The sequence below is a fragment of the Lepidochelys olivacea genome, assembly GCF_965140295.1.
Source record: "Lepidochelys olivacea isolate rLepOli2 genome assembly, chromosome: 9".
In the NCBI taxonomy this organism is placed as follows: Eukaryota; Metazoa; Chordata; order Testudines; family Cheloniidae; genus Lepidochelys; species Lepidochelys olivacea.
Window position 1 is genome coordinate 71,498,581 of NC_140419.1, and position 21,334 is coordinate 71,519,914.

Consider the following 21,334-nt stretch of genomic DNA (forward strand, 5'->3'; position numbering starts at 1 on the left):
AAGTTCTTGAGAGAGAACAGCATATGCGGAGGAAGTAATAAAGCCTAAATGTTGCTCTTTTCACTCTTTTAAATGCTTGTACACCAAATAACAAGGACTCTACTAAACTTTTACCTAAAGCTGGGTGGGAAACAACTTTCTGGTCCCATGAAAATTTAGATTTCAAAAATGTTCCCATTCTGCATTGGGATAAAAAGCAAGACGTTTTGAAATTTTAACATAAAAAAAACATGAACCGTAAAAGAGCCAGTAGCCTGGTGATTAGAGAACTCCTTTGGGATGTATGAGACACAGGATCAAAACCATTTATTGATGATGATCAGGAGATCATATATCAGTTGGCCTTGGTAGATCAGCTATTGCTTGGTTTTTATATGATTTTCATCTCCTCTGAGTTCACAGTTTCTACCATTCACATTCATTTCTGCGATCGTTGCTGTAAGGTTTGTAGAAGCTACAACAAAGACAAAGAACCATAGGAGTAAATCAATATGTTGTCTTTTGGAACTTTGTTTCATTAGAGTTATGAAAAGTAAATATTCATGAGCTGTGCTCCAAAAGGCTGAGAGGAAAGAGAAGTGGGCAACAGACAGTTGAAAAACTGTGGAAGCTGATGTGAGATAGAAAATGGATATTGCAATATGACGGGGAGTAAAGGGAATGAGAGAGGCAGATTAAGATAAGAGATACATACATTTTTATATCTATATATAAAAATCTCCAAGATGGATAGATAGAAATATGGCCACGATATGGTTGCTGGGAAGAGATATTGGGAGGAAAAACTGGGACAAACTGAGCTGGGGAGACAATGTGGAGGGGCTAATAGACTCTTTTCCCCTATGCAAGATTTAGCTAAAAGCTCAGATCTAAAACTGAAACAAGCCACCACAGGACACAGTGTCTGGAGGTCAACAAAGCCGTCTACAATCCCAAACCTTGCACAAAAATCATTGATTTGTGTGGATGGTTGACTGATCTCTCCAGTCACTGTCCTCTCTCTATCCCACATATCGCTACAGGGGAATAATTCAGCTTCAGGGCAGTGGTATCCTCTACTGACCCAGCAGGGGAGAGAAAAAGAGTGCAGGGTTAGTGGAGGTCTATAGGAGGGAACTCATTGCATGAGATCCCTGTGCCCTTCTAGGCTTCCTTCCATGTATCTGATTGTGGAACATGTTGGGCAAGGTCATTTGTCCAAAATAATAGATTAAGGATATTTTCAAAAGGGGACTAGTCTTTTTGAATAACCTCCGTGCATTTAAAAAACAATCACAACCTGCATCAGTAGCTAGTACCCAGGCTGTTCAGCTAACTATAGCCCTCATAAAAGAACAATAAACAGCAAATGTATTGGGCATGTATTGGACCTGGATTAAGAGGTCCTTACTGAACTCTTGGAAGAACAAACTAATAGTTATTACTAGTGCAGGAACAAAAACACTTGGCCCTACTCTGTGATGGAGACTGAAAACAAGGCCCTAAAATATGCGCATTATGTGAGTAAAGTTTATTTACTCTTTATAGAGTATAGAGGTCTGGTGAGGTCATGCACTATCTGAACAAAACTCCCTGTTGCCTACAAACCTAACGTCAATGTAATGGACTAGGACAGTGGTGTCAAACCCAATTATTCATGTAGGTCAGGTTCATTTTTATTTATGGCTGGAGGGCCAGTAGCAAACAGACACGTGATATGACAATGAAATTCTACTATGATATGAGAAATAAATTGATAAACCACTATACGACTCTCTTGTGCTGACAGTTCAGCCTATTGGAAGTACAGCAACTGCCCCGACCCCTTTCTCTGAATACTAAAACAACAGTTTGGACCATCCACATTTTTAACAGATGATTTTAGGGCAAAATATTTTGTTATCAAGAAAGGGAAGCACAGCTTGTTTAGCAGGAAAACATTTGCGCTCTCATGGTTTAGAATCTGATTGCAATAGTGAGTTTAATTCCTTCTTGAATAATAGCATTCTGCAAAGCTACATATGTGTGAAAAGAACACCTATTGTACCTGTTGCATATCAAGGTGTTTTTAAAAAAAAATATTATTTAGTTCATTCGCCGTAAAAGAAGAATGTTTGATCACTAACGTGGACCTTGATTTCCCACATCCCAGAGGAGTGCCTGAACCACTGGGCTATCAGCTATTCTGGGCTGTGCATCTCGGGCTTGCTTTCTATCTCTTGTGCTTTTTCTGTGAAAGGTTTCAAATGTCTCATTTTTGTTCCAATGAGACACAAAAACAAATGCAGAAACCTCAGCATCTTTTACAAAACATTATTCTGATATTCCAGCCATGCCCAATATGTTACAAAAATTTAGCATATGATTGTTTTGATGTACGACAAAATAACATTACTGTGGCTTTCAAAATGAGAAATTCAAAAAGATGCCCTTGCAGAGAGGCCAACCCTCCCTACTTTTCAGTATCTACCCCACTTTTTACAGGTAATTACAAAATTACTAATTCAGACTTAAAAGTACTGCTTTTTGCAAGTGTGCACACACACACGTCACTCACACCATTCATGTCCAACAAACACAGCAAATAGTGTAATGGCTGCAGGGGGTTCTTCTCTAACACTCCTGAGGCACGTCTGCAGTGAGGGTCTGATAGGAGGCAAGCCTCAGCAATTGTCAGTGGGGTTTGGGATGCTGCTGGATTCCCCACCAAGTCATTGCATGTTGCTCTCTAATAGCCCCATGTGGCCCATACTGGACTACAGTAATGCACATTAGGTGCATAGAGACCGTTAGCAGGGTTCACCCAGGACAGTTAGAGCACAACACACAACCGGCGGTTTGAGAGAGGAATCCAGGTCCCAAGCCTGCAACATGCTCTGAAATGGGATTATATGAGTGCTGTCTTGTACAAAGGCTGCCATTTGGTCCCATAGAATATGCCAGGTACAGTATTGGTTATCTAGTATCTGTGCTGTTGTACAGTGGAAGAATTACTTACAACTGTGAAAGGCAAAAGGGGAAGAAGACAGGTCATGTTTCAGTGAGTTAGAATGTTGTATCTACTTAGGGGGAAAAAACTTTAATCCTGCCTTTATACTGGACTTTTAAACTTGATGGAAAATGAATCTTCTTTAAAGGAGTGCAAGCTGGTCATACATCACTGCAAATTCTTCCTACTTTCTGTTTTCTCAATTACTATGGCTTGTGAAGCCAATCCCTTGCCATGCATGTTGGGAATAAAGATAGCACTTTCTATTATGATTTGCAGTTTATTCTCCAGCAGCTCACATAATCATTCATACCATTCTATTGAGACATGTCTAATACATCATCATCATATGAAGAAATCACATGGGGAAAAGAATCGAGAAAGCACTCAGTTCCTATTTGATTTCAACTTAAAATGTGAAAATGCAGAAAAAAGAACTTGAACCATTCAGAACACAGAGATACTGGTTGGAAACCAATCAAGAAATTATTTGCTTCCATCAAAGGTGGGATAAAGAAGAGTCCATTGAACATGTGTGTTTAAAATAGAGAGAAGCCAAAATCAACACTTTTTATCCGAAGTGCCCCTTCCACGTCACCAAACTTTGGGGATTGGCGAATGACAGCTGGATCCAGAAAAGCACAATCCCCCCCCCCCAAAAAAATTAAGCCCTGTTTGACAGAGTTTTGCAAAATCAGATTGATTTCGCCCCTACCCCTCCATCTCTAGTTTGCAACTCACCAACTCCTCACAACTCCCTGCCTCGGGAGAGGAGGAATATTTTGTTATCTAACTAGCACTCCGTTCAAATGATACCATTCCTTGAATTGTCAGTCACAAAGGATTTCCAGGTGTAACACTCCTGCTGGGTTCATTATGTGATTGGGAATACACAACATAGTACCTAACACTCCAGATACCCTGCCCCCAAGTTTCGATTTACCCAACATCTTTTTTTTTTTTTTAGTGTTATCCTTTTTTTACTTAAGCTGCTTTGATTTTCAGTTGTAGTGCCCACAACCTCATTTTCAAGCTGCAGTACTCAATTTTGGTAATCTCCTAAAACTCACCCACTTGCTCTAGTTGATCCACCTTTCTAACAACTAACCCTGACTGGATCAATCTCTGTTCCACTAACCAGCTCTGTTTTGCTTCTCATAATGAAGCCATGTAACCTTTCTTAAGAAACAACTGCTCCAGTCTGATCTTGCTCCCTTCTTTTAGAGCCTGCTCTTCAACTTCCTCTTAGATTAGTGGTTCCCAAACTGGGTTTTGCTAAATGTTACAGTGGGTTCTCAGGGAAAAAAATCCCTAATGGTGGATAGAACTGTCCCTAGGGACCCCGGGCAGCACGGGGCCAGCAGCCCGGAGCCCCTGGACTTCCAGGAGCTAAGCAGATCAAAGCAAGCGTAGTGTGAGGGAGTCAGGGCCCTTGACACCCCACTTCTGGCGATACACTGTGACTCTCAGCCAGCCAGTAACACAGAAGGTTTATTAGATGACAGGAACATGGTCTAAAACAGAGCTTGTAGGTACAGAAAACAGGACCTCTCAGTCAGGTCCATCATGGGTGGTAGTGGTGCGGGGGGGTTAGGGAGCCTAGACCCTAGTGCTGGGCCTCCCTCCATTTCCCCAGACAGCTCCAAAATGGAACCCCCACAGCCCCTCCTCTGGCCACTTGATCTCTTTGTTTTCTAACACCTTCAGTTGGCACCTTGCAGGGGAGGGGCCCAAGTCATCAGTTCCCAGGAGATAGGGTGTCAGCCATTCTTTGTGCAGACAGCATCACACTGGCCCTCTAGGGCTATGCAACAATCACACACCCTTCTCCTACCACCTAGATACTTAAGAAAGGCATAGGGGAAACTGAGGCACTCACACAGTATTCAGAGAAAACATTAAGAACATTCCCACTTTGTCACACTATCATACTGAGGAGATTTAAACTTCAAGACTCCTAATAAGAAATGCAAAGGGAGGTGGATATTTTTTGCTGTTTTTCAAATGAAACAGGCATCTTGAATTGCTTTTAAAATTATGATGAAGAACAAGTTTAAGCTTCATTGTAACATGCATTGTTTGCCTGGACTGCTCAAGACCTGAATGCTTCTGTCAGAGGAATTCTTCATATGAGTTGGCTTTTTAAATCCCTGCATGAGGTTTCACATTTGATACTCCTTGATGAAACCTAGGAGGCTTGTTACAGGCTTATTCAAAGTGATACAAGTAATGGAAGTGAGATCTTGGAAGAGTGTTGCCATTTTCATAATGTAATAAAGATACTGTCATGATCAATAATAATTAATAATACATACTGTGTAATCAGCCCGTCATAAAAACCAATTTTATATTTCCACGAGCACTGCTTTTCTAACTTATACTCCGTTAAAGGAGGAAATCCCAGGAAATGTTCATTTTTAGGAGGGGGTTCGCGAGACTTGACATTTTAGTGAAAGGGGTTCGCAGGTTGTTAAAGTTGGGAATCACTGTCTTAGATCATTCCCTAGTCTGTTATGTTAAATGGAAATTTTGCTGTCTTGATGCGAAGAGCAATTCCCATTCATTGCTGCTTGTGGGGGGGAAGGGGGCACAACTATTTGTTTAAGCAAAAACAACGGGGAGTCCTTGTGGCACCTTAGAGACTAACAAATTTATTTGGGCATAAGCTTTTGTGGGCTAGAACCCACTTCATCTGATGCGTGAAGTGGGAAATATAGGAGCAGGTATAAATACATGAAAGGATGGCGGTTGCCTTACCAAGTGAGAGGTCAGTCTAACGAGATCCTTCCCACATACATATCAGAGACAAAACAATAATCATTACAACTGTGAGCTTTTGTTTAGAGGAACACTATACAGTATGAGCAGCATCTACAAGGGGCAGTTACAGTGCAGCACTTTAGTGCATGCTGCAATTCAACTCTCCTCCCCATAGTCCACACTGCAGGGCTATATAGACAAGCCCATACTTTTATCTAAACCACACTAACTAACTATTACTGCAGCCTCATTTTGATAATTAGTGGCTTCAGGGCCATGCTTCTGGTAGCGATGGCAAAAACAGGATCTATGTGAAAGCAGATAGATAATGTCAAATGGTAGTACCTGATCTACTTACTCTAGCTACCTTTATATATACAGGAAAAAATCACATTCCAGCATATTTTGAGTTGACACTTTATTGTATTATCTCATTTTTCTTTTAGTTTCCTAATAAGGCACGTGGGGGTAGGGAGGAAAGGGAAAATCTTTACTTTGGCATCAGCTCTATTTTATAACAATGATAGGTCTTTCTTATTGTTTCGTATTTTTCTGCAAAACTGATAATATGAACAAAACAAATACACTGCTTAAATTCAATTAGGAGTCACCTTGAGGAAAATAATATCAAGTGTATCCATTGTTATACACACACACAGAGCATGGTGACTGAATACAAAAGCAAAAAACACAACACACAAAAATGATATGATGGCTTCTTTTTTGCATAAAAAAAGAGATGCATGCCAAGTTGGAGACTCATGTAGCCTCTTATTTTCATCCGTGATTGAGATTTCACAAAAGGAAGAACCCAGTAAAAAACAAACAAACAAAAAGAGATCCTAATCCATGAATGCAATCAAGACACTCAATTCCAAAGGATGGTTTCTGATTTTCCATTGAAGTTAGAGAATATGCTGTGAGTATTGGAAATCAATACCTTTCGTACCGCTTAGCATTTCAGATGATGACAGTTTGTCTCTCCAAATAATTACAGCCTTATCTATATATGATGCTTTCAGTGAAATGAAATGTAAAACTTGTAAAATGTACAAATATATTAAGTAAAGCTGATGAGAACATGTTTGATGAAATTTCATTTAAAGTAAATATGCTGCTTTGTGAAAGCTGGAACATTTTGCAGAGACGTATCTATTTCAACCAGGTTTTCATTTGGAAGTTTTTGGAGGTCCCCAGGGGGTCTCTGGTCAGAGAGAGTGAGAGAGGGTGAAACCTGAAATGAAAAGCTCAGGTTTACCATATGAAAACCATTGTTTAGACCAAAAAAATCCATTTAGCAGAAACATGCAAAAGGTTTTGCTTTTGTTCCAAAGTGGAACAAAAAACAAATTTCAAAACCTCAAAAGCTGTCACAAAGCTGAATTATTCTCCTCTGGGCCACTCTGATATTAATAAACTCCATATCAATATTTTAGAAGGTTACAAATTTTCATTTAGAAATGAATCAGAAACTACAGTAAGAGATTAGTCCGACAGTGCTAACGGCAAATTCCCGCTGCTGTCAATGGAAGTTTGCCCCGAGTAAAAGACTACAGCGGGATCATGTCAGACCCTAGAAAAGCACAATTATATTTTGTCACAGATGTGACTCTATGAAAAGCCATAGAGCAAAAATGCTGTTCTATTTATGAAGGATACATCTGAAACAGCGGTAGAGTGTGGCCAAAATGTGTGTGATGAAAAATTACTTAATTAAAGTTCCATGATCATAAATAATCACCAGATTTTGGACTGGCCATGAAGACAGTCAAGTAGCTTATGTAGCTTTGCCACGTGCATGGTGCAACTTCTCATCTTTCCAGTGTGCCACAGATGAGATAGCTGGGCAGAAGGCCGCCAGGAAGAAATGTATGAGATTAATCTCTTTCTCATCCACTCCCACCATCTGCTGCCAGCTCCTTGCATCTGTTTCTAATAACAAATAGTAACTAATGATAATTGCAATAATTAATACATTTCCACAACTTTAAATATCTGCAGAGAGGGTCTACAGTATTTTCCTCTGGCTCTCTGTTTGAGGTCCTCTTTTCTTTATAGCTGGTTCTCGTAAAGGTGAAACAAATCTTTGTTTTTTGTCCCCTCAAAATACTAAACATATAGGTTAATTGTGTATCTAGTCTTATAAACAGTGGTGCTCTGTAGTGTTGGATATAGGCCCAATTCAAAAAAGCATCTCTATCTAAGAAATCACTTCAGCCTCTGCTTCAGCTCCATTGGACTTGGTGCAGCTAAAACGTGTGTTAAAGAGCTTTTCTGAGTCTAGACCACACTAGTCTAATCATCAGGTGAATATTCAGTCAAGTCTAGGTGCCTTGAGATGTCAAAATGAAAATGCTCTGTGATTGCTCAGTCCATGAGAGAGAGAAGATCTTTCTTTCGATGCCTCTGTTCATCTTGCATAACGGAGTTCTCGAGCCTTTCTTTTCAAACATGTTTTATATTTCTTTGTTTTCTCCACAGTAAATTACTGTCAAGTATCAGAGGGGTAGCCGTGTTAGGCTGTATTCACAAGAACAACGAGGAGTCCAGTGGCACCTTAAAGACTAACAGATTTATTTGGGCATAAGCTTTCGTGCCCACTTCTTCAGATGCATTGCCATGAAGAAGTGTTTTCTTTTTTTCCTATGAAAACTTATGCCCAAATAAATCTGTTAGTCTTTCAGGTGCTACTGGACTCCTTGTTGTTTTAATAAATTACTGCTGTTCTGATATATAACATTGTTTACTTTATTCAGCATATTTCAAAGAGCTGTTCAATTTCTTCTGAATCTGATATAACCAAATGATATTGCTGTTTAATATTAGCATCTGTCACCATTTTCCATAAATATTTATGTCCTGAATAAATAACCCAATAGAAGCTTAAAACAGAAATCTGTTTCCTTACCATTCTGTTGGTATGTCAGGAACTGTCAGATGTAGGGTCCATACGGACCAATGCACAAAACAGTGGCCAATACCAGCTTCTTCAGAGGAAAGAGCAAGAAAACCTGTAATAGGCAGTTATGGGGTAACCTGCCCACAGAGAAAGCTTTTTCCTGACCCAATGCACTGGAGCATGACACAAGTGTTACCTGTTTTTAAAAAATCTTGGGGTGAAATTCTTGTCCCACTGAAGCCTATGGAGTTTTACCATTGACTTCAATGGGCCAAGGATTTCACCTGGGGTTTTCTTTTTAATCTTCATTTATTATAGCTTCAAGTATTCTTATCAGTATAAGGGTGTTTTTCTTTTAATCCTGATAAATTTTTGGGCTTGGCACCTTGTAACAATGAGTTCCACAGGGTAATTTTGCATTTCCTCCAATAACTTGCATGCATTTTATTATTGTAGGGTTGCTTATGTATCTGCTATTTGGTTTTGTGATTTGTTTTTTAATGAATATATGAGTTTTGAAGAAATTTCCCAAGAATGATGCCAACAAATATGCATTTCTCCTAAGGGAGAAACTGGCCATTTTCTAAGCGCATCAAAATTTACATTTATTTTGTAGAAATGCATTTTTATGAAATGTTAATGTTGATTAATGCAGTCAACCATATCCACTTCTGCCAAAAATATTTTTGTCTATGAATATTATAACACTTTTTCAATATTTTTGCAGTGAATATTCTTCAAACCATTTTTTTAAAGTTCAGATGTACACACATGTCAAATCGAAAGATTGATCCATCTCTCTACAAAGTGGTCTTTTTGTGGGGGGAAATGTGAACATTTTGTGTAAGCTTTTACATTACAGTTACCAGTTCAATTAATGTCGTATAACTAAGTTTGAATGAGTGTGCATTCCGGTGTAAAAATAGTTCTTGAGATATGAATCTTTCCACTTTCTTAGATGTAACACAACAACAAACGATTCACTGATCACATACTACATGAACTAAATGCACACATCAAAAGTATTCTTCAAATAATTTCCAGAAAATAAAATATTGTAGCGCTGTCATGAACACTCAGTGTATCTAAATGAAACCTCAGTCTTACATGATACAGCTAGAGAATTTTTATGATCAATTATTTATCTCTCCTATTCTATAATCTGTCAAATTAAGTTTCATCATGACTATTTGAGACTGATTATTTCTGGAAATTGAAGTAGGAATTTTATTTTGCATAGTAAATACCAGCAAATTGCATGGCACCATTTTCATCAGAGTTGCAATAAATATTACAGAAAGATCTTCTGGGCTCAAGACAATAAATTCTTGGGGTGAAACTCATTCTGGTGCAGAGGGCTGGCACAAAGTGTTCTTCATTATGGGCTTCATGCAAAGCTGATTGAAGTCAAAAGGAGTCTTTCCAGTGACTTCACTAAGCTTTGGATCAGGCCTCTTGTAAATACCATGGTGAGGTTATGCATGAGGCACCATAAAGAGGCACTACAGATGAAGCCTACACACAGAGGGGCCTTTGAACACTGCACACTACAGCAAAGGTCTCTGTCCCATAGGCCAGCATGGAAATGAATGGAGCTGATTATGGAGAAGGTGTCCCCAAATGTCAGCTTAGGGAACACAGAGGGAGAGTGGCTATTCCAGCGGTTTGGAGGGTTTAACATCATATCATCAACATCTGGAGAATTCTCTGCATGAAGGTCGAGTCAAAAACAGGTAGTTTTATGCTTAGTGAAGCTGATTTAATAGGCTTTTTTAAACTGATATTTTAAAGAATAGTTTTTTAAAAAAGCAAAATGTTTATAATTTGAATCAGGTGGGGTTTGAGTTACACAGACAATTTGGTAAATACCCAGTCAATGTGAGGCCTGCCTATGGAGGGTCGGTGCGGGAGGGGGCAAAGGGGACAATTGACTAGGGGCCTGAGCAAATTAAAAGGACCTGGGGTTCCCTGGCCTCTGCTACTGTAGCGGTGACCAGGAACCCTGGGCCCTTTAAATCATCTCTGGGCCCCGTGCTTTGGGGGGGCCCCGCAGGCTGGCACGATTAGCCAGTGCAGTCGATCCCAGAAATGATGGATTCATCATCTTGCCCCGGCTCCTCTCGGGATGGCCCTGGCCCAGGGGCCTGGAATTGCTGTTGGCAGGCCTGGGCAATGTAAAAATACAACTATTATTCCTATAATTAAATGGACATGAAGTTAATGTTCTACACCTTTTAAAGGTCATGATAAAGGGCTTGCAGCTGTTGTCAGTTAGGCGCCAGTGTGCTTTTTTCATATGCTGTCCCAGCCCTGCGCAGATAGTTGGTTTAGCAGACCTCGCTAACGCTACCCAGAGAGAACGATCGCTCTCATGATTCAGTGACAAAGGCACTTGGCCAGGTTTATTGCCCTCATGACACAGTACCAGTGCCATGGGTTCCATAGTTACAGGTATGCTCACACATGTGTATCCTGTGGCAAGGAACGGCTCCGTCAGCAGTGGGATTTTGCTGTCCCCAAGACTGAACAAAGGGTTAAGGCAAGGCACCCCAAAACTTAGAGTGAGACAAACAATTCTCATACCATTTTACATCTTTCCTGACATCGACTTGTTGCTACCTTATGCTCCTGGTGTCTCAGGCACAACATTCCTATTCGTTACTTCTAGCAGACTCTCTCATCTGGTGTTACGCAAGGATGTTCCTGGGCTAATTTTCTGGAGTGTTTTCTCACACATACTCAGTATCTGTTACTACTTTGTTCCTTTTTAGGGGTGCCTGTATTTTAGCAATCCTAGTAGTACTTTTGCCAAGGTCATAGAGTGAACTTGTGAACAGTTACTTTAAAACATGGGCTAATTTTGGTTCACAGCCTCTGGTTCAGGCTTTAAATCTTGCACCAGGCGCAGTGCTCCCGGCTCTCTTTCTCCCACATTAGCCATGAGACCAAATGGTAATGAACTGGGGAGAGAGCTGTTAGCTATCTTCTGAAGAAAGCTGGGAACCTGGAACACTCTCTCTCTCTTTATAAGCACCCACAAACACTATACATTATATTAATCTCCATGCACGCCATACTCTAGAAGATCAAAAGTCATCTTTGCAGTGCTATTGGGACAGTATACTGCATGAAGATGATTCAGGCAGTTATGAAATCTTTTAAACACCAAATACCTTAAAATATTACAGTCAAGGCTGGTAGAACTAAAATTAAACCTACTATCTCAGCTTTGTTTTAGTTTGTAGGGGTGCTTGTCTTCCCAGCCCTCCGTTCTGAGTAGACTGGATCAGGTTTCACTACTGTTATTTTTCTGATGGGTAATCATTATTATGCCAGCCTATACATTGCATTTCATTCCTTTCACTAGGCTGTCACTGCACCAGTCATTCAATGCTAACTTGCATAATGAATGTTGTTACTGCATTATTTCAGAATTGTTAATATTGGTGTTAATTGTTTCGCACAAGGGGGTTAACCGTAATTTGTTTCTAAAACACTGTAGAGAACTGAGAGGTCCAGAGGGTTGATCCATTTATGGAGGGAAGTCCAATTCACTTTCTTCTGGTATGGTGCTGGTGGGTGTGTGTTTAGGATGTCTGGCAGTCTGGTGTGTGTTTCGGCTATCCAATAGAGCCAACCCTATAGAGAAAAATATACCTGAACTATAACTCTAATGAGGCACTGTGGCAGGATAACCTGAATAGAAATATTCAGGTTTCTACCCGAAATATTTGTTTTCAGCTAAAAATATTGAAACTATTCGGTCTCTGGGCATTTAGTTTTTCAACAAAAAAAATCTATTTTCTGTGAATAGCAGCCACTTTTGTGAAAATTTTTGTTAGTCAAAACCCAAGTCAGTGGAAGAATTTCAACCAGCCCCATCCAGTATTCTGTTTTCTCATCTGTGTTTTGTTTGTTTTTTTGTTTTGTGGTGGTGGGTTTTTTTATTTCTTTCTCTGTGGCCGGTTTGTGAATAGATTGCGTGCAGATTTCACGCAGTATTTACAGGCTGTTACCATGTTTCCCTTAGTTTGCATTTAGCTAAGCTAATCATGTTTATCTCTTTTAATCTTTTCTAATTTGTCCCAGCTAGACCTTTATTCATTTTCACTGCTTTTCCCTGAAATTTCTGCAGTTTGTATATGTATGAACATACTTGCTTCTTCAATGTAGGAACTGTATCTTCATTTGTACAATGAGGTCCCAATCCTAATGTTTGGTCTTTGGCTGTTACTGCAGTAATAATAACAATAATAATAATAATTAATAATAATTAATAAATATTTTATTATTAATGGTGATAATATGGAATATAATCATTTTTTTTAAGCATGCAGAAGAACTCAGAGAAATGGGCACACTTTGATGCTTACTTACTAGTGGGGACACAGATCAGGTGCTTGAACGTAAGCAAGTAGTTGGGTGTCTAGATCTCGAGTCTGATGTCATACTGAAGTAAATCTGGAGTTAGTCAGTTCAGTTACACTAGTGTAAAACAGGTGTAAATGACATCAGAATTATATCCTTAGACTCCAAAGCCAGGATTCACAAAAGTATTTGGTGTCAAACTCTCATTGATTTCAATGGGAGTTAAGTACCTAAATACCTTTGAGAATCTGGCCTAAGTGGTCTACATACAAACCAACAAATATCTGATACTCATTAATACATTGGCTTTCCACATTCATAACCTTTCTGTGCGTTGAGTGTGCATCATTTAGAAAATCTGACCCTAACTGAACTAGTGTCAAGCTGCATTGGTGCAGAGAATCTACACCAGGCATCCTGTTTTAGATGCATACAGTACATTATGTCTCTGCAGGTCCGGTGGATTGTTGCACTTTTCTCACTGTGTAACTCAAGGTCTACAGGTATATGATGTCTATTTGCCCTAGTTCATTTTTAGTGTGTTCTGTCACTGTCTCTGAATGGTTCTGTCTTGCGCTGGCAGCTGCACATGTATTGTAAGGGCCAATGGTTATGCCCTGCTATGCCTTAACACTTGCAGATCCATGGTGAAGGATCACCAGTCTTCCCATGAGCCACTGCTCAACAAGCATGGGTTTTCTACTTCCAGCACTACCAGGCTGGGGTGAATGAGGAGGTAGGGAGCTTGATTATTCCTTTTTGTCCAATCTATAATTGATCTCTTTTAATTGTGCTTAACTTTTTTTTGTCTCGTTTGGTTGTTTGTGGTGGTAGCTGAACCAATGGTTTCCTTCTCTGTTGTGTTTCCCTCTGGAGTAGCATGTAGCTGCTTAGCCGGGGAGCTTTATGGGATCTTGCTTCATTATGGTACTGTACTTCAGTCAGTTTTACCCCAGTTGCTAATATGAAAACATCCATTTGCTTCATAAAATAGGCACTTAATTTGTCTTTCTCAGCTATTAATGAGTAAAAGAATGTCTTCAATAAAAAAAGTTTTGTCTAGTGCTAGTGGGATTATAACTGAATTGTACTGCTAAGCAATAATAGAGAATTCTTCAAAAGTTGTTGCTTTCTCCTAAACAGACTTGGCAGCAAATGTGTTATTGAATAACTTTGGTTTCTCTTTAACCTGTTTACTCAGTAACAGCAGTAAATTTTAGTTTCTATTTAGTCTGGTATTTAGGTGCTGTAATATTAGCTGAAGTTTAAGTCAAGGTTAATTGTGAATTTCAGTACAATATTTTGGAGGGATACCCAGTGTTCACTTTGTGTTAGCTTCTATTCTTTAGTTGGGGCAACCTACCTCTCTTGAGATCTGGTTCTGTAAGCCTTGCCTCAAAGTTGTCCTTATGTAAGTAGTCTCATGTGAGTAAAAGCATTTGTGGAATCAGATCCTTAGTGTTCGTATCTTAGGATTTATGGCTGCAGCCTCAGAAAGACAATATCGCATGAGATAAAATGTTTAGGTTCGACTTCACAATCAGGCCAAAGGCATTTTGCTTAAATGAGTGCTTAATTTTTGGAGAATACAGCAAGCTCTAAAGGAGGTCACTCATTCTGCAACTCTGCCTAGATGTCTATGCACACCAAGGATCAGCATCCTCCTACTTCATGTACTTTTGGGATTTTATCATGGTTATACCCTGATATTCCAAAAATGTTGCCAGCAGCTCTATTTGACTGACCACCCAGATCTTAGAAACTGTCCTATTGGATTAGACCGTGCCTAGTTCTTTATCCTGTTTCTGAAAGGAACCCGTACCCCATGCTTGTTTCAGAAATAGACGTGGAAGCCCTCAGAGTGTCCCTATCTGGGAAACATAATATCTCAGTGTAACAGTTAGTGAGCTCCCTGACAAATGGAGTGCAACATTCTATAAGCATTATTTTGGGCTTTAGTATATGAAAAAACATAATTTGTTATGTAGATTAAAAAATATTAAACCCCAAATCAAAAGCTTTTCCATTTAAGGAGATTTTCTGTTGAATTTGAGTTAATTGTCATTGTCAATCACTTTTTATAGGGTGATTTACCATTATTTTTGGCACAATTCAATCCTATTTATGCACAAGCATTCAGTACAATTAAAATTCTTTTGAAATGTTCTAGAAAGGGAACACTGACTCTGGCAAAATGTTTACTGCTGCAACACCCCTCCCCTCCTGCCTCTTCCCTCTTTATATGCAAAGGCTCATTCAGTTAGTCAGGCATAAATCTATTCTTTATAGAGTGTTCCAAGATAGTAGATTCATATCAGTCATAGATGGAATACATTTGTCTTCTCTGGACTGCATTCTACAATTCCATTACTGCTATTTGAGATTCTGTTGTCTTTGTACCATTTATTCCTATTAAAATTTCCCCCTAAAATATATTCCTAAAAGGATTTGCAAGCAAGACACTCAATGTAAGTTAATGATTGTCACATGTGTTGCCTTTCATGTTATCATGGGATCCTATTTTAGACATGCTTACAAAATTTGTGACAAGTCAGGACAAATCACCATCTCATCCCAAATATGATATTATGGGCTTTGGTTGCTGAGGCAGCTAAGTTTTACTTTGTGAGGTAAGAAGATGACTTTCTCCCTACAAATGAGCATATGGCTGTTTACACACAGACAGAATGATCTTTACTTTAGATAAACAAAGCAACAAAAGGACAGAGAGAGAGAGAGAGGGAGAGAGAGACTACAAATAGTGCTTGCTGAACTCTGCATTCAAAAAGAATGCTTAGAAATTCACAGACACAGATCCCCCCCCCATATGTCATAGTTCCCCTTTCTAACAGCAGCAGAATGAGCAAGAGGAGTCTGCCTCTATGTTGTTCTCACTGACTCTAGGTGCCCTACTGTATTATGTGGCCAACAGAATTTCTTAGCTTTGCATTGCTCTCACCTTAGTTCTGATCTAAATACTATTCAAGTCAATAAAAAGACTCCCATTGCCTTCAGAGGGCTTTGAATTAGTCCCCTTAAGAACATTTAGGGCAGTGCTGTTTGATTTATTGTATATGTAAGTACCAGATCCTGCTAGCCAGGAGAGTATTGGTGCTAAACTTTTTTTTTACTATCATGATCTTATATGAGAGAGTTGGATTACAGTTGACCATCGACCGGTATAATAAACCATGAATTCATAGCTATTGTGGCACAAAAAATCTGACTTGGCTTGCAATGGGAGGAATGGGTTACCTAAATTGCGGTTAGTCCTTCCTCTCCTTTTTCCTTGTTTCAAAAGATGAAGCTTTCTTTCTACAAGTAAAAAAGGCACACCAGGAACTGGCTTTCTGCTGACTCACCAAAAGAAAGGTAAATCAGTGAAACTAACAGTAAACATGTCATATTATCTTTCCCATTGTCTGTATGTTGCCCCTTTACCCTGTAAGGTCTTTGGGACAGGGACGAGTTTGTAGAGCACCAAGCATGCTTGTGGGTGCTATATGAATAATGTCATATTTGAGTACTATAGCAATTTGTTTTGCAGGCATGTAATGCTCTCAAAAGATGCCAGAGAAATAGCCCGAAAGAGTGAAGTCCTTTGTTTATCCCAGAAACAGGCATCGCTTGGGTAGAGAAAGTGCAAGATTCCCTATGCTTCCTTCCAACGGGCCTCTTCACTACAATGGAGGGAACACCTATTGGTTTGAGAGGGCAGTTCCCTCTTCATGAATGATCCAGTCCTTGAACTACTGAGCTTTCCGACAACATTGCACCTTACTGACAGTTCTGCAGGTGTTTTTTATTTTTTCTTCACTAACCTAATGTTTGTAGGCCACAAATTATTGGATTTTATGCAGGAATTCATCCATTCTACAATATTATTCTCGACAAAAAATGTTTTAAATATACAAGAGGCTTTTTATGTCCATCATTTTTACTAAAACTGAACTAAAACCAATTTAGCCATCTTTGAACCATTACAAAGCATCTTATCCCTCCTTGCTTGTGCCTGAGGAAATGCCTCCCTGTGGCATGTCTCCCTGTTGCCTGGAAGATGAGGACTGATAACGCATAGTGCAGAGACTCAATATTAAATTAATTAACATTTATATGGAAAATACAATTCATAACAAACAGACAATGTACTCTTTGTTTTAAAGGAGAAACAGGGCACTTAATGTGTCTTGAAGTGGTATGATTTCTGTGCTCAGAAAAATTACCTCTGTTGGGTTAAATGTGCAGGTCTAGTGATTTGACATTTATTTTTTTCAGGCACAACTAATTGTGGGTGGAAGTTTATGCCTTCAGTTTAGGCCCCTTAAATCTAAAGACTTAATTTTTGGTGCAAACATTTTTTAGATGCAGAATTTCACCTGCAATTACTGACACCTCCAAGAAACTGAGGTCTGGCTAAATCAAAGCTGAACATTTTAACCTAAGGATGCATTTAAAATAAGTATGATGGGATGGAAAAAATTTGCTCTCTAACAAAGATATCCATTTCTATTTCTCATTGTAAAGTACACTCTATAGAGACTGCGGGGAGAGGAGGAAGGGCTAGAAGGGGGTATATGTTTTCTCTTGCACCCAGAATTGAATATTAATCATGAGATTTTTTCTCCTACTCTCATAATTATTTCAGTAATATTTCCTCATATTGAATGGTAATAATATTGCAGGTCTTCTCAAATGATCTGCTTCTTTTATAAATGTACAAACAAGTATTTCTAAAGGAGGAAGAAACTGTACATTTCTTTATGCTGATGCTGATGCTCATGCAAGGGCAGCTCTTGCTGTTTCTCTCGCTATGTTTGCCTTTTTTAGAGACATCTATAGACTTTTATTTAGATGTTTTTTCCCCACCCACAAGAGACATTTTCCCTGGTCATGGCAATGATAGAAAGTGGGAGTTGGATGAGGATAGCAGGGGTTCATAGCACCTTGCTAACAAGCATATCATTCCCATAATCAAAGTTTACAGCCTATGTGGAAATATGGTTTTAATTTTTCATTTGAAAAATGGATCAGCAATTGTATAGTAGCTAGCACACAAATTCTTTCATATCAAATATTTTACTGATTCTGCAGTCTTGGGATGTCTTAAAATCTATTTCCTCTGCCAATATTGCTCTAGCTGGATTCCTCTGCTAGTGCAGTTATGTGTGTAAATAGGCCTTGATAAGTGGCAGTGCTTGGTTTAAAATGTATCATCAGCACTGACTTCTCAGGACATTGTATCAGATGCGTGGAAATTTGTAACTAAATGTGCTAGCAGATTCCAGAAAGACAGCTGGAGCAGTATCAGCTTGCATAAATACTATATTCAAAAAGATCCTTTTTTGGGGGGGTCTTTCTGAACGGCTAGGGATGTGTTGAATTGAACAATCTCCTTGAGGTGGTGGTTTTGGAAGTAATTTGGGTCAAATTCAGCTGGGATGTAAATGGCAATATAAATAACACATTGGTGTAACTTGAAAAGCAATGTGATTTTCACCAATCTGGTGTTCAGTGGGTGTGTGAGATTAATGTAATTTGCATGGTGAAGCAGGAATAGGTGGAAAGATATAACAGGAAATGCTACCAAGAGGTCCTTGTGAGATACAGTGATAAAGTAGGGGGAACTCAGTCAAGATAGCACAACAACAAAGTTTATAAAAGGAAGAAAAAAACCCTTAGTATTTTTTTTTGTAACGGAAGAATGCTAATAAAATGGAGGAATGATTTTATAATACCAGTTTAAAATGGAGTTTAAATTTTGAGAACCATGTTATAACACCATCAAGATACTCTAGGGCATATTTTATTGGTCATTTAATATACTTCAAGGTCCTGATTCTTTATTCTGCGTGGGATCTTTGTGCCACTCTACTTTCACAGAGACTGTAAACCTGAAGGATCTGACCACCAGAATATCCTCTAGGTAAAGGAGGAATCTCCAAGTGCCATAGAACAGGCACAACAGCTGTGTCACCTCCCGTCACAGTCCCTAGAGTAGGAGGAATTCCTGTTGAAAAGCAGGGCCATGAAATGAGAGATTTGCTGAACTTGTACCATCCTGCTTTTGTTTTCTTGATAATGCCCTGTGTTTTCTGCCCCCTAAGTTCACACACTTTATTCACCCAATAAATGTCAAATCAGTGCATGTTACGTTAAGTAAATCCATTTATTCATGTTTGAATATCCATGACATCATAGCAGAATTTTCAAAAGCCTTTACAATTCATCGCTAACTTTGAGCACTTGGCAGCTGATTTTCCAGTCATCTAGGTCCATCTAGCCCAGTATCCTGTCTGTGAATACAACCATTTAGATGTTTCAGAAGAAGGTGCAAGAAACCACCTAACAGGTGGTTGGTGACTGGATAATCTACCCCCAGGAAAGTGTCTTCTTAGTTAGAAACTGGCTTATGACCTAAAGCAGCGGTACTCAAACTGTGGATTGGGACCCCAAAGTGGACTGCAACCCCATTTTAATGGGGTCACCAGGTGTGGCTTAGAATTGCTTGGGCCTGGGGCCAAAGCCTGAACCCCAACACCTGGGGCCAAGGCTGAAGCCTGAGATCTTTGGTCCCCCCTGGCCAGGGCGGTGGGGCTCGGGCTTTGGCCCGCAGGCTCAGGCTTCGGTCCCCCCTCCTGGAGTCATGTAGTAATTTTTGTTGTCAGAAGGGCGTCACGGTGCAATGAAGTTTGAGAACCCCTGATCAAGCATATCAGTGATTCTATCCCTTGTAAGACTCTTGGTAATTTTTTTTTTTTTTACACAAAATCCTCTTTCCCAGCTTACACCTAATGTATAAGTTTCCACTACTATTTGCATGAATTTTGAACAGTAGTAGCAGATACAGTCAACTTTCCAAAGAACAAGCTATTCTGTAAGAATTGTTGTTTAAAAAGTTTTCTGGGTGAAAATAAACAATATTATCCATGCATAACTGCTTCATTTTACAGCACAAAATATGCCATAATGGCCCTCTTATTTTATGCAACAGTAATCATTATGGAAGACCATAAAAAGTACCTCCCACATCCCCTGTTACAATCAGCACCATCCGTTTGTTCACACATGCCTTAATTAAGGGTTTCAGCTTGGTGGTTTTAATAACCCTTATTTTAAAAGGATCTGAGATGATCAAATTAAATTTTGCTTTTATGGCCAAATGAATAGTAGCTGATTCCAAAGCTCCAGGTAGACCCCTGCTAGGTAGGTCTTTGGTAGAAATACTGTATGTCTGTTACAAGAAACACATTAATTTTTCAGTGCTCCATTCCTCTCATGGACATGTTTCAAACAGGGAGCCATCCTGTTTTATTACTGTTCCTCCAGCTGCATTATTGTACTAAGCTTCCCATTGGGCTTTATTACTGTGACAAACCCCTGGGGAGAATGAGGGTATCTGGCTGATCTTGCACATGAAGTGGTAGAAACTGGATGCAGATAGGCTCTGGGGTTTTGTTTTTTTGGTCTCTCTTGTTGTATTTTAGGTGGACATTGATGACCAGATCCTCAGCTGGTGTAAATCAATGTAACTTAATTGATTTCACTGGCGGTACAATGATTTACACCAGCTGAGAATCTGTCCCCATGCATTCATGCTTAAAGATACAGATCTATATTGAAAATTTAATAATATATAAAGGATTGTGATGTTTTACCACTGAGATTTAGAATGTGTCTATGCTACAGTCCACGTTGTGAATGGCAGCTCTGATAAACATACCCACATTAGCATGGTTAAAAGTAGCCGTGTAGATGTGGCACAAGCTGTGTAAGGCTACCTGGAGGCCTCGGTACCTAGTCACCATTCTGAAGCCTGCTCTGCTGCATCTACTTTTTGCAATGCTAGTGCAGGTCAAGCTAGCGCAGGTACGCCTACCCACACTTCCATTCAAACCCTGGATTGCCGAATAGATTCACCCTTAGAGAAATTCTCATTCATTCAGTACATATTTCACAAGTCTACTATTACCTAAAAGCCAAAGTCCTGATGCGCTACTTATTGAATTCAATGGGAGAAGGAATGCACCCAAGTACTGAAGCATTATCAGAACATCACTGAAATCCACACTGGTTCTTTTTTGCTCTAGAGTGCTGATGAATCTTCCGTATTTTAGCCATATGCTACTTCTATCCAGCTTGACTGTAAATAGCCTCTATTTAAATTTAAAAAAAAGCTATTTTAGTCCTAAAGGGGATTAAAATGTCCTTTTAATGGAAACATTTCCATCAGCTAATGCTAATACTAAGTCCGCTAACGAGTCCTCACAAAAGATGAAACTACTGCTGCTACATAGAAGGGAATTACTAGTGTTGGGATTAAGAGAACCTGATAAAAGAGA